This window comes from Erithacus rubecula, assembly GCF_903797595.1.
Source record: "Erithacus rubecula genome assembly, chromosome: 1".
In the NCBI taxonomy this organism is placed as follows: Eukaryota; Metazoa; Chordata; class Aves; order Passeriformes; family Muscicapidae; genus Erithacus; species Erithacus rubecula.
The window spans coordinates 17,276,314-17,288,552 of record NC_136658.1 but is presented as its reverse complement, the minus strand read 5'-3'; the positions used below and the strand labels follow the sequence as shown (position 1 = coordinate 17,288,552).

General features: G+C 38.1%; 1 long non-coding RNA gene across 1 annotated transcript in view; it reads right to left on the bottom strand.

Annotated features, from left to right (window-relative positions):
• LOC306807940 overlaps positions 1–7,656 on the bottom strand; it is a 52,379-nt gene extending 44,723 nt beyond the window's left edge. Inside the window, exon 1 of the long non-coding RNA XR_013775860.1 lies at positions 7,512–7,656. This is a non-coding gene — a long non-coding RNA (uncharacterized lncRNA). The remainder of the gene's footprint in view (positions 1–7,511) is intronic.
• Between the last annotated feature and the right edge of the window lie 4,583 nt (positions 7,657–12,239).

Below are 12,239 nucleotides of genomic sequence, written 5' to 3'. Positions count from 1 at the left end.
AGGATATTATGTTTAATCCAATTAGGGTATTTTTGCCAATTAGCTTTTATAGGTGATTTGTCCTGTACCATTTAAGTTAACAACAGTACCCACATATTGAAACTAACCCAGAAACTAAAGAGATGAAACTTATTCTGAACCAGTGGAAAGACTAAGCAGAATTTTGCAGAGGTTATCTGTTTACACAAGACAGACTAATGCAAGAGCTATACATGCTGTAAAAAAGAAGACTCAGAAGGATAGATGGCTGAACTGAACAATGGCAATGGAAATGTTTGTCTGCACTGAAATCTCCAGCAGCTAAAAGCAATACTTGAGACAAATTTTTAAAATTAGGTGCCTGAAGTTAAGCACCCACATTCTTATGTAGGCAGTGATGTGAGTGTTTTGAGCTATGAAGGATTCAGGCAACCACTGCTTACACTGGAATCACTCATCAAAAATCAGGTCATATATTTCTCAGCCTACATATAGATTTAATGCCTAAATTAGGAAGGAAATTTTGGAGGTCTTGAGTTCTGAATCTTAGAAACACTAGAAAACTTTAACATAAATCAAGTCCTCATATATGGTAAATCAGCCTAGCTCTAGTGGCATAGTGAAAAAAACATTGATTTTTTTAATGAGCTGAAGATCTGGCTTTGCAGTCTGCTGTGGCATTTGTGTGTCCATGTATGGATATCTCTGTATTGGCAGGGAGAGCTGGAGAGAAACAAGGGAACAGTCCCAGAAAGCAGGAGTTACAGGTTCAAGCCAAGATCTGCATCCAGTCTGCTGTGCTATCTTGCATACATCACTTTGCAATTCTGAGCATTTTCCCAAACAAACCTTCACCTCTAGATACCTGTTTAGACTGTAAAGCTCCTCTGACTATGTAGTCACACAACACTGAGCAGAAACACGTTCTTAGCTCAGTTTGTGCCCTCACCTGTTATTCCAAACACTAGCAATATTAAATATATCTGAATTTATAAAACCAGCCCAGATCCTCTGACTTGGCTTTGAAAAATCTGCCCCTGACTCAGCAAAGAAAAAAACACACCTGACAAGCCTTGAATCTGCATCTGCCTAGGTTTGCACAGACTCCATGTAATGGATGTAACTGCACATGAAATGTTACAATGACAATAAATACACATAAATCTACTAAACTGATGAGCATTCAGTCAGACCTGATTAATGATGCCCTCAGAAGCAGCACCAAGCTGCAATTTTCATCCTTAAAAGTGAAAAGTAACAGTTTTAAAGGACATGATGCAACACAGAGAGCCATTTCTCTTCTGAGCCCTTGAGAAATATTTCCAGGTTGATTCTGCCCATCAGTACAAAAACAATGCATGGCAGCCAGAACTCCAGGAGGTACAAAGCCCCATCAGCTTTGCCACAGAAGGGACAGGAACAAAATCTCTGCACCATGGTACTAAAGATGCTGCCCAGTACCTGACAGAGACTTACAGAACCCCACACTCCCCACAGCTACCCTGGGGCTCCCCCACAATAAAGTGAGCAGCTCTGCTCTTCAGCCTCATGCAGCCAGTCAGGAAATCCCAAAAGTTCCAAGCCAGAGCTGGCTTTCACCCAGACAATGCAAAGGAGCACAGGCTCTGATCTGCCTGTGCCCATCAGTGCAGGCATGGCTAAAGAAATGCACTGACCCACAGTCAGCTTGAGAATCAGCCTTAAGGACTCATGTACCCCATCCTGCTCCCAGAGCAGCAGCTCTCTCTGCTAATCACATGCAGGTTTGTGCTGCCAGTGTTATTCAAACGGGCTGAATTGGTTTTCAGAGTATTTAATAAATATTGCCTGCTGGCATCAAAGGGAGAGAAGAGCTGGGGATCTGAAAGAGCCAAACATCCCTTTTGGCACCTTTGCTCTAATGATGCAACTGTGTCTGTCAGTCTCTGCCAGTCTCAGCAGACTGGCATTGGAGTGATGCTTTGCACAGGAGAAAGGAAATAAACAGATTATGCTCCATCTGATGCATAAACAGAGGGATTTTATTAAAAGCCACCAAATGCAATTTCAAACAGCAATGCATTGTATTCTGTGATTCATTTGCAAACCATTGGCCAAGCAATAAAATCTGTCATTGTGAAGTATTTTAATTTTAAATAACATGTGGAAATAGATTTATAATTGTTTTCTTCTGGGAGGACAAAGGAGTTCTGATAATTAGGCTACCTAGTTAATTACTAATCCTCTTTAAATATGGCTAATAGTCTGGTTTGTCAACGCAGCTTAATAGAGATGGAAATGAAATGTGTCTGATTTTCCTAGCCCCAGTATTTTCAGAAATAGCAGAGATGTTTTTCCTCCCTTTTCCTACTGAGAAGCAGGTGCACCATAGGTCATGGCAAGATCCTGGGGACAAATACAACTAAGTTTTGATATTGAGCCCTGTTAGCCTTCCTGGTTCTCCCTTCCTTTGTCTATGCCCTTGTGAGGCAACTGTAACACTAAATTCAGCAATAAATATTAAGTTTTTTAATTCCTCATTGCTACACAATCTCATAATATAAAAAGAAGCAAAACCACCCACTAAATTTTGGCTACTAGCTCTAAAAGGGACTTTATAACATGACAGATTTTTAGCCTTTGCTCTAAAGAAAGCTTTGGAGATTTTCAGCATGACAAATAACTCAATTTTTTCAGTGCACAGTGTGTTTGACAGGACACTGACCCTCAATCATGTCTCTTTTCTGGTCTAAAGGGCAGTGCAATGGGCTGGGACCCAGGTGACTTTTGCCCCATTATCCCCATTCCAATGACATCCTTGAGGTGTATTACTTTACTTCTGCATGCTGTGGTCACCAGCTGCAAAATTCAGGTAGAGCTAAAAAATTCCTTTGTGAAGGAATGAAATTATGACCCAAATTGCCCACCCCAAATTGCTACACAGAGGTTAGGCCCTATTACCCACATGGAAAAAAATGGAGTCAACATTTTTATCAACTAACAATATCATGGAAAGACCAGTTACTCTCCAACACACACATATGCATTCATTTGACAAAACAATTAAGTGTAATATGAAGACCATTTAGATATTTTTAATGAATCAGAAGGTAGATAAAATTAAATACTGTCTAATGAATAGCCTTCTTTCGTTGTTATTAGATTCTCAGAAATATTATCCTAACTTTGTTTTCTTTTTTATATTCTTCTAAGTCTGCACTTTTGATAGGCATTAAGGATGAAATTTCACAGACCTAAATTGCAGTCTTCAATAGATGAAGCTGAGTACCTTTATTACAGTTTAATAAATTGTTAATATTGAAGCTAAATAATGAAATAACTACTGTCATGTAACCCTCTACTAACCATTACACAAATATGCTTTCTGACAAAATTTCAACTTATTACTAAAATATATAGCCCCTCTGCAGGCAAAGGTAATATTTCTGACATTACTATTTCTAAAAATAATTTTAAGATAAAACTTTTTTTTTCCTTAAGTAATGTTAACTTTCATTTGAATAAAACAGTCTGAAGCTGTATCCACTTGTTTTGCACAGCTTTACATGTATTAATGAATATAGCAGAAAAGTATTGCACACTTACTTTGAGGTGACTGAACTCTTGGACACTGCTTTACATACAGAAGCCAACAAACAGCCATGAGCATGGTTACAGCCATCCTGCACTGGCCTTCAGAATTCTCCACCGAATTTAGCACTTTCATAATAAAGACTCATTCTGCAGCAGCTTCCTGGTGGCAGATATGTAATTCCATGCTGAGTACAGTACAGTTTTCTTCAATATTACAAGCTCATTTGAACCTGCACATCTATCTTCCCTCCAAATTAGCACTTGAAATGTCCATCAAAACATGTTACAATTTCATAAAATTCCAGTTTATTTCCATTACTCACTGGCAGATTTCATCTCCCTCTCCATCTCCTATTTTTAATATTTCATTTTGGAAAACAAATGGAGGCATTTATACATTGTGCAGTCCCATGACTGCAGTATTGCTATCGATTTCTTATGCGACAAACCAAACACATACACTCAGCAGGATCTGGGCTGGTGTAATGATTTCTGAAAAAAATCCACTTTTCACTTTACTAAAAATGTTTGGGGAAATAGCCTGGTAGCTTTACACAGGATACATTAAAACTGGAAAATAAGGCTCACTCAGCTACAGCTTTGTTTCTATTGCTAAGCTGTCTTCTCTTCAGCCAGAAGCTGATTTGGAACTCCTCTGGGGGGCTGCAAGATCCCAACCAGAATCTGGGGAATCTTCACTTTTCAAATTTATCATTTTTACTGGAGGGAAGAAGAAACTATTGAGGTGCCACATAAAAACCAACCAGCCAACCAACCAACCAACCAACCAAATCAACTAATCACCAACCAACCAACCAACCAACCAACCAACCAACCAACCAACCAACCAACAACCAACCAACCAACCAGCCAAATCAACTAATCAGCCAACCAACATATCACCATCAACAACAAACCAGCACAAAGCAAAAAAACTTCAAGCCCCCAAAACCTAGGGATACCACCTGCTTTGCGTCCTCCTGTCTCTGTCCTGCCACTTATTTTTAATATATCAGGAGGGTTCTTTCTTTTTCATAAGGACAGTTGTTTGGTTATAACCTTGCTGCTCTCTTAGCAACCTGATTAATGTAAGCACATTTTTGCTTTAGGTTCTTTGTTCAAGATTAAGCAAGCTGTTACAGATGCTCAAAAAATGGCTAAATAAATAATTTTTACAGTGTTTTCATGATTTATCCTGAGGCATTGTAACATCTTAAACTGCCAAAACATGAGCCAGGTCTCAAGGTTCCATTCATATCAATGAGAAATAAAATGGAATTTAACAAAGGCGAAAAAGATGAGCTTGAAACCTTTCTAGTTGAACAATCATTTGGATGATAAAGAGATGTGAACTGGGAATTCCTACAAGAGATAATTGTAGAAAGGAATGCTTTATCAAAGGAAATTTTTCTCCTACCTCTTTATAAGAGGCTGGCAAAAACAAACTCAAATATGCTTTAAAGTGAACATCCTATGACCTGTGATGTGAGTTTTATTGTATTCTCATTCAATCGAAATGTCCTTCAGAATAGGCATGATCTGGATTTTTTAAAATGTAAAACAAGCAAGAAAACAAACAAAACAATGAACCCACAGTTCTTTATGCAACGAGAAGAAGATGATATTCATCTTTAAGAGAAGAACACAGGACAAAGGGATTGGAAGCAAATATCTACCTGTATTCCAATGAACATCTAACATGTGACATATCAAAAGCCTGCTGATTTTTAAAGGAATTATAGAATTTATTGAGACCTTTTAATTGGATATACTGAGAGCATCACACATTTCTTGAGAACACTGTAACTGCACATGTAAATGTTCTGAAGTACATTGCCATGAGGGCATGTCCTCTGCACATCCAGCCAGAAGAAATACTGGCCAGGGCACCCTTTAGGAAAGTGGTTTGGAAACCACACAGTGCACCTGGTGATCAGTAATGCTCAGGGTCTGAATGGAAATACACTGCTCCACTTTTCAGAGCTTCCAATATCCTAGGACATAGCACAGTACACACTAAGGAAAAAGCAAACTGAGGTCTCATGCCTTTTTCATAACTTCCAGGTGGAAAAAGGCCATAGCCTCTTTCCTAGGGCTTTTCTTGGAACAAACACAGATGTCTGGCACAAAATGTACACTTGTGTTTGTACTGGATGCCAAGCTGAAGCTCAGCTTTTCTTGATTCCTCCTCAGCCATTCATCATACGGATGGTCAAGTAATTTCTGTCTCAAGAGCTCTGTTATCAGTTTAAGAACACCTGACCTCTGCTCAGCTCACAGATCCAGGAGAGGAAGCAAAGTGCAGACAGAGATGCCTGTGGTTTACAGTGGGCACAGCCACAGAGTCGTGTGCCAAATGCTTTTGTTGTCTGAACTGAAAACTGAGCAGGGAGAAGGAATATTTAGGGACGACAGCACTTGGAAAAAAATAAGTGTGGAAGCAGCACTTACCACTACATTTTGTTCTACTACTTGCAGTCCTTTTGTTAAAAAAGACATAATATTAACTTCTGGCAAATAATGTGAATAGAACTAAGAATTCCTGAAGCATTTCTAAGTTCCCAAGTGAAAGCTGCTACACTTAATTTCTTAGGACAAAATATGCAAACAATTACAGTTACAAACAGCTATCAGATCCTGAAGTTCTAGGAAAAATGCCTAAAAAAATTGCATCTTCATTTTCAAAAGAATTCACAGGCTACATGTTGCATTTTAATATAGAAGACATCCCCAAAAATTTACTGTATGTCTGTATCAGGCTTAACTAGAAGTTATTTTTAAGCACTAAATATTGAAATAAAAACCTACAGAGCATTTACCTGTAGTAAAATGTAACCAATAAATATAATAATGCTGCCTCTTACTTATCTATATTATTCACAGAACAAGAGCTGTGTTAACAATGTCAAAGAAATAATTTGAAGAAATCTTTAATTAAAAATTCCTCAACATATAGAAAATAGCAAAATAACTTTCCTAACATTTTATTAAAAGCTCCAAGCGAATTGATAGATTGAAATCCAGTCAAATATCTAAGTAAAGTGTAAAAACCTCTGCACATTTTAATAAAGGTGTCGCCAAAATAGTGTAATACTCTGCAATATTTCAACATAATATCTTGATTGCAAAATGTCTGAGTTCTTCCCACAACTCTATGGAGAGTCAAAAACTTACACTTTCATCCCTTCCTTCCTATTAAAAATCCACCCAGATAATTTGATTTTGAATAAAATCCCAGAAATTCTTCTGAAAAGGATTGAATCGTTATGTGGAATTGCAGACAAAATTGAAGATAATTGATTTTTATGCATGAAAATTTAAATTAAGGTAGTTCATGTTTAGAGTGACAGAATAGAAGTGTGCCTAGACAGAATAGAAGTGTTGAGTTAACACATTGCAAAATTCAGCTCTGATTAAACTCATCCAGATTTATATAAGGGGCTAGCCTAAGACAGTCTTTGGGGGGATAAAGAAAAAAAAAAAAAAGTTGAAGTTTCACATCCTCTCACATACCAAAACCTGTGCTGGCAATTACAAAAGCAAGAATTTTGCTGGAAGATTTTTTCCTGCTTCCTATTATTCTGATTTTTGTGTGAGTTTTATTATTATATATACAATAGTTAAAAAAAACAAAAAAAAAAAACCAAAAAAAAAAAAAAAAAAAAAAAAAAAGGAAATATTTTCCCCAGAAAAGCTCGACTGTGTTTCATGATTTCAAAATCCATTATCCAGCCTTTACTGGGTGAAAATAAAGAATTTCAGGTAAGACATAAAACTGTGGACTACAACAGAGTGTGTCTGAGTCCCTAAAACACCTCTCTGTTTGGACTATGGAAAAAAAATCAGAGCTGAAACATCACAGATTATGGAAGTACTAGACTAGAGATGGCCAAGTTACATCTATTCCCAAGGCATTTTACTATTAGATAAAATATTGCCATGTTTTTATATTGCTGTACCTTTCTAGAGCATTGTGCTGGTTTGCAATTGTAAAGTCTTGGTTAGTGGAGAAAAGGGCAGGAATTTTATGGTGACTTCAATGGAATGAGGTAAATCTAAAATACTCCCCAAGAACTGTGTGTCAGGATGTTCCAGTGCACTTCTAGTCCACAAGAAACAGCACCACAGCTCTTTTTCCTGTTGTACCTTCAGACTAAAGAATAACAATTTAGGCTTTTTTCCCCAACCAAAAAAAAATTAAAAAAAAAAAAAAAAAAAAAAAAAAAAAGTAAAAGATTATAATACATTAATGGAACAGCAGCACAAGCTTACAAAAATATTTCATTTATTCAAGTCTTTATTATAGACACACACACAATAATATAGAAGTAGGTACAAAACAATGCAGAATCAGAATGTTAACATTAAGAGAAAATACAGCAAAAATATTCCCGAAGAAAAAACACAAAATGTGATTTTCATTCAGAACATTGATTATACTGCATTCTCCAACAAAATATTTTCATTCATTCCCATAAGTATTTGAAATAGTCCATCTATTTTAACTACTGCTAAGAGTAAATGTACATTTGAAAGCTAAAACAACATGCTTGCTTGCTGTACTTATTTTATATTAAAAAAGCATCCTTGCCAGCAACTGATTTCTTACTCTAACTCTTTCTGGAATGTGACTTGTCCAGCAAAGCATAACAGCAGAGCTTTGAAGCAGAAGGAAAGAGAGGAGCAAAAAACACTAAAATAGCTCGAAGGCACAGAAAATATGGTACAAAAGCCAATGGCACAATATCTGCACAATCCAGAGGATCTACAAGGCACAGAAATATTTTCTTGTGGTGCAGGGGTGAGCTGGAAGCAATTAGGGAAAAACAACCCCTCAGTGCTACTTACAAGCATGAAGCAACAGTCAGGACTAAAGCACAGTGAATGGGTGCCTGCCACAGCCAGCTGCCTTTTCCAAAGTGCTGCTCCAACTGTGGTTTGTGGAAGGAAGCCTAAGAGGGATAAATGTCTGCAGGAGCCCCCAGGGACATGCAACTGCTCTACAGACATTAAAAACAGCAGAGAGAATTCCTGCTCTGACAACATGTCTAGAGAAAAGGTCCTTGGCCCTAAGCGAGTTACACATGGGTACTAAAACCTGGGAAGCACCTTAAAGTCTCACCCTGGGCCAGCCAGGCAGATCCCACAGGCTCCTTGGCTAGAAGCTGAATGCTGATGAGCAAAATCAAGAAGAGAGATATAGTCTGGGGATAAAGCAGAAAATGAATTTGCTGAATAGAAAGCTGTGCCTGGCTTCCTTAATCCTTGCTGGTTGGGAGTAATTGCAGTGATTCCATAAAGCTCAATCACAGAGGGTACAGCGGTTAGATGGTCATGTCTTTGGCAGGCAGTGGTTCATATTAATAATGTTCCAGGCTTTCAAAAGCAGCCTGTATGTCTAAATCAATTACTTCCTGCAGCCCTTGTGTGCAGTAAGCAAGTAAAGCTATCTCTGTTCTGAGATAAGGAAACCAGAAGGAACTGCAATCCTTACAACAGGAATGTGAAGTGGGCAGGACAAGGGCCCCATATTTCTTTTGTTTAGAGTTGTGCTTTGAAAAATTTCTCCAGCCTGTCTCTTTTTCTCTTTTTATGTTACTCATTGTTATCTCTTCAGATTTCAAAAAGTGAGTTAAGCACCAGAAAATGTGCAGAGCTGCTGAAATGCCACTAAAAAGAGCTCTGCAAGCCTTAAGAGCCCTACAAGGGCTTCCCTACAAGAGAAGTGTTTCATGCTTTGCCCTTGCCATTTAAAAAGGCCATCAGATGATATTTGCAAAGAAAAACATTAAAACCATGCAAAATGCAAACTTTTATTTAGAATGAAGGTCGATACTTGAACATGTACTCAAACTAGAGCTGCAATGTTGAATAAAACATTCATCATTGACAGTGATTTGATACTTATCATTTTATCCATGAAAAATAATAAATTTGTTCTATTAATCCTCAAAATTACTTCAAGGGAGGCAATTTAATAATGAGGATGATCTCTGTGGCTAGCCCAGAATAAGACTTCCCCATTTTCAGGATCTGTTTGTAACTTGGGACCGAAGATCTTTCCACTAACCTCCTAGAATGAAGCAAGATGTGTGCTGTCTGAGGGGACTAAGAAGACTTATTCTTTTACTTCTGAGCTGCATAATTTACTCAGCATTTCCACTTACCCATACTTGCTCTTGCAGTTTGTCCAAAGGTATCTTTACTAAAAAGTGCAGTGGATGGAATTCCAGCTCTACTGATGCTAATGGCAAAAAACTCACAAGTATTTTGATGAAGCTTGTCTGGCATTAATTTCCTGAGACACACTACAATTTTTGTCATTATTTGGGGAAAAAATCAAAATCTGAACAATAATCTTTGTGTCCAGATGGGAAAACTACTGCACTACAGGAAATACATCTGGTATGGTGTGTCCATGCATGCAGTCTATAACTCAGGGGCATTATAGAATAATCCTACATACTGTACAGATATGTGAATTAGTATAGAAGCAATCCAACTGTGGTAGTACAGGCATCTACCCAGTCAAGAGAGTTTAAAAGTAGCTCAGATTTCTCTGTGCTTTGTACAACATGCAGTGAAGCCATTCCCTCACTGACCAAAAAATTTACATTAAACCCCTTCCATGATATGTAAGTTTAATCATAATGTAAATATAATCTTATGTCACAACAAAGACTTCTAATTGGATGTTATAAGAATGAATTCTTATACTGGTTTACTAAAAATCCACTCCATGTCTTCTTAGTATCTGTTCTGTACTGTACTGGCAGTAGATAACCAGTTTTTTAAAAGCAATAGTATTTACCATAAAGGTCTCTCAGCCCAGCATCATTTCTACTTTAAGTCAGAGACCTACCAAAAGAATTGAAAGATGAGGACCTATTCCATACTTTGACAAAAAGCAATGCTAGAAGCATTGATAAAACAATAGGAGAAAAGATAAATCAAGAAATATCTCCAAGGTCTAGTATATAGGGTGCTTCACTGTTCCAATACAATATAAAAGAGAGAGTTGGTACAGAGCCCAATTATTGCCTTGAGTGCAGTATCAGTATTGCTCATGTCCTCTAAGAAGTTTCTGATTTTTCCAGTAAGTTCATAAAGCTCTTGTAGGCTGCCTAAAAACTGATAGGAACTTCACTTTCTGAGGCAAAAAGTCTGCATCAGAAACAGCTGTGTTAGGAGATTCTGACACATTCCTGTTGTCCCAAGGGTCATTTCTTGGTGAGGTACATTTGTTCCTATCACTAAAATGCTGCAGGCAGAATCCTCAGCTGGCAACAGATGCTTTGTGCAGGCTTGTCAGGAAGCAGCCTGGGCATCCTAACCAAAATTTATGTCCTAATTTCAGGGGAACATTGCCATAAGCAGCCACTTCCCCACAGTGTGGCTCTGGAATCTCCTAGCCCAGAGGAGTGCTTGAGCTGCAGAAAGAGTAGGTAAATCCAAGCAACCAGCAAGAATGTGTGTATTATGTAGGAAAATTCCAGAGGAGTTAGTGTCAGAGGGATCTTTCCTTGGTGTCCTGATCTTGTACCTAATCTTATAATCTTTGGTGGCACTAGCTGCTGAAAATAGGGAGGACTGCTCCTTTGAGCAGCTACATCCCTTGCTGCTGACAAAGGATGAAATGTGGCTGTGGCAGAGCACAGAAACAGGGCCACCAGTGCTGGCAGGAATTACAGACTGTAGACTCACTAGGCAGCACTTGAGCCACAAACACAAACACTTAGCATTAAATGGAGGGGTACAAAGGTGAGGAGTTCAGAGGAACTCCTGGAAGGTGCATAGGTGGAGACCCAAACATTTCTGAATATCTATCTATGAGTTGACTTATATTAAACAGCTGGAAGGGCTAAATAATCATTCAATGTCAATATTTCTGCAACTGTCCCCTGGAATGTCTGCATTCACATTTTGGTTCTGACATTGATTCCCTTTGTGCCCTTGGCAAGACAATTAGCAGCACCAAGTTACACCACCTGGATTCATGCCACAGAGGTCCTTATTCTGCAAACACAAAAGGGCTGCAACCTTCTTTAATATTTTCACTCATAAAGCAAGAGAATATAAGAATAATGTATATTCTTTCTGCTCCCAGTAGGGTCATGAGATTTAATGTTTTTCCAACTCTTTGAAAACATAAAGAGTGACACTGAAATCGAGTATTTTTTATAAGTTGTTTATATGCCATAAAGGCAGCATGATTATCAGAGATGTTCTTTGAGATGATCTATTTCCTCCCCTGAATGTAGTTTTTCTTAACAAGGTGTAGCTTATCTTGTATAACAGTGTTGGGGAAGGAAGCACAGTGGGAATATTTTGGGTACTTCTATACCAAATAGATCATAAGCCAAGACAGATGTTCTAGATAGGCAGAGTCATTCTCCTCCTTGTACTGGTCCCACTTTGGTGCCTCTCATTCAAAGAACCCTGCACTTGGACCATCATCTCTATCTTTACCTCACTATTGCATCACTGTACCTTAAGCAATAAGAAGGAGATACAGATTTTAGGAGGTTTGAGTTACATCACTTAAACTGTAATGATTCTCCTGAATACCTGAGGCAGTATTGCCTTTCTGGAGCAACATTCTCTGCTAGGGATGATGCCTACATGCAAGCAAAACAAGAGAAAATGTTTCTTCTTCCCTATAATGTACATTTTGCCAGTCTGATTCC